The 2,500-nt window shown below is 40.6% G+C and overlaps 1 protein-coding gene across 1 annotated transcript in view; it reads left to right on the top strand.

Moving 5' to 3' along the window:
• The window catches only part of LOC134058298 (sodium/mannose cotransporter SLC5A10-like), a 25,765-nt gene that overhangs the window by 20,614 nt on the left and 2,651 nt on the right, over positions 1–2,500 (top strand). The gene's annotated exons all lie outside the window — the stretch shown is intronic.

The following is a 2,500-nucleotide window of genomic DNA, read 5'->3' on the forward strand; positions in this document are numbered from 1 at the left end:
TGTGTGTGTGTGTGTGTGTGTGTGTGTGTGTGTGTGTCGTGCTGTTCTGAATCGCGTGTTCAGACTCTGGTGCTGTACATCTAGCACAAAGTGACCACATGACAGCATGTTCTTACAAAATCATTTATCAGTTTTTAAGCCTTTTTACATCAACAGTTTTTCCCTCATACACAGATACCCAAGCATGCACACACACAACACTGTTTTTAAATAACCTACACACACACACACACACACACACACACCACACTGTTTTTAAATAACAGTTTACACAGCCCAACCTCCATAACTGAGATGTCATTTCCAGAACACCAACACATGACCATAAAGGTCATTTGTCATTTGCAAAGCCCCATAGTATTAATGTGATGGAGATGTCATTTGCAGAACACCACAGAATTACTACAGCATGTTAAAGCTATATTACCATCACCAACTGAGAAACCGGTGAATTCTGTTAGAAATACGAAATCCTCCACAAATAAAGCCTTCAAGCGAAGACACCACACACACACACACCTCAAGCTGATACACACTACACGTAAACTCACTTCATGGTACAGCATATCTACACCACCACCACCACTTAGCGCTTTGGACAAAGGCGTCTGCTAAATAGCAATAACCATACCAATAATCATAGCGTGTAATCCTTCAGCAGGATCGCTGCAGTCTGTTAGCATGTAATCATTTAGCATGCTAGCAGTAGTCTCTATAGTTACATTTAGCACGCAATCCATTAGCATGCTAGCAGCAGTCCCTGTAGTTCAGGTTAGCATGTAATCTTTCAGCTCGCTAACTGCATCCTCCCTAGCTGATATTAGCATTTAATCCCTTAGCGCTTTAACTGCTGTCTCTGCAGGTTAGCATGTAATCTTTCAGCTCGCTAACTGCATCCTCCCTAGCTGATATTAGCATTTAATCCCTTAGCGCTTTAACTGCTGTCTCTGCAGGTTAGCATGTAATCTTTCAGCTCGCTAACTGCGTCCTCCCTAGCTGATATTAGCATTTAATCCCTTAGCGCTTTAAAGGGATAATCCGGAGTGAAATGCACTTTAGATCAATTTTCCTGACTATTGGGGGTACATACGTTGAGTTGACACCAAAATCATATCATTCGGATGTATTTTGAGAAAGCTCGAGTTCACCGTTTTTAGCCAAAACTCGTTAGCCTGGAAGTGACCGGGGCATGTCCTTTCGCCGCTACAAAACGGTATTTTTATACCTCTTCTACTGTTCCAAACAACACTACACTTACGTGGTAGTGAGTAGAGGGTCCCTAAAGCCAAACCGAAGTATCCCCACGTCTTTATGTGGTCGGATAGAGAATCCAGAATTAATTTAATCGAGTCCGTACCTTTCCGGAAATGTTGGTAAAGTGTTGTTAAAGCGTTGCCAGCTGCAGCAGCAACATTTCCGGAAAGGTACGGACTCGATTAAATTCATTCTGGATTCTCTATCCGACCACATAAAGACGTGGGGATACTTCGGTTTGGCTTTAGGGACCCTCTACTCACTACCCTCTCTCGCTTTGTGCATGGTCTATTATGTCCTTAAAACACCCCTGAACGTTAGTGCAAAAAAAACTATTTCAGCTCACCGAGTGGTTACTGGTCTTCAACGATCTTCTATAGCAAGTTTAGCAGCGAAATACAGCTTCTGTCATCTTTTATCAGGGATTTACGAAATCCCGGAAGTACTTTTTCAGATACCTCACAACCGTGTGTGTCTAATATAACACAACAGAATTTGAATTTCACTGCGAAATGAATTTCACTGCATTTTTCCGTGAAATGAGTTCACGATATGAAACTGTAGAATGTGTACTGTCGAATTATGCGAAAACGTGAAATTCAACATTTTAAACCGGAAGCTTGTTTATTGTGAATTTTCTCAAAATAGTATCATGCGACAAGCGACTGATTTCGCTGTGCAGGGTCACATATAAGAAAATCACCACAAAATCACCACTTTTTTACATTACATTTAGCGGCCACTGTTTTTGTTTTTGTGTGTGTAACCTAAAGGCCTGAGTGGATCTGTAGGATCACAGAGACCATGCTGAAAATAAGTACTTTTGCATGTCATCCTTTGGATTTGACTTTTTGTCTTTGGGGATCAATAAAGTATCTATCTATCTATCTATCTAATACCTTGGGGATCAATAAAGTATCTATCTATCTGTCTATCTATCTGTCTTTGGGGATCAATAAAGTATCTATCTATCTATCTATCTATCTGTCTTAATCCAGAAACCAATCAATCAATCAAGAGTTGTGCAAAAGCCACCTGTATCTTGTTTGTTATCGCGTCCGCTTTTCCGATCTGGGACTAAAGCCTTGTATTTGCATTACTGTGGGCTTAGTGTAAAATGGTCTAAAATGACAAAATCATAAAAAATAAAAAAAAAACTATCTGGACCAGTATCTCGTGAAGCAGACACAGTTATTGTGACAGGCCTGCCGATGTTCATGATCCTTTGGTTAACTAGCCAGTCGGA

Source organism: Sardina pilchardus, chromosome 1, assembly GCF_963854185.1.
Source record: "Sardina pilchardus chromosome 1, fSarPil1.1, whole genome shotgun sequence".
In the NCBI taxonomy this organism is placed as follows: domain Eukaryota; kingdom Metazoa; phylum Chordata; class Actinopteri; order Clupeiformes; family Clupeidae; genus Sardina; species Sardina pilchardus.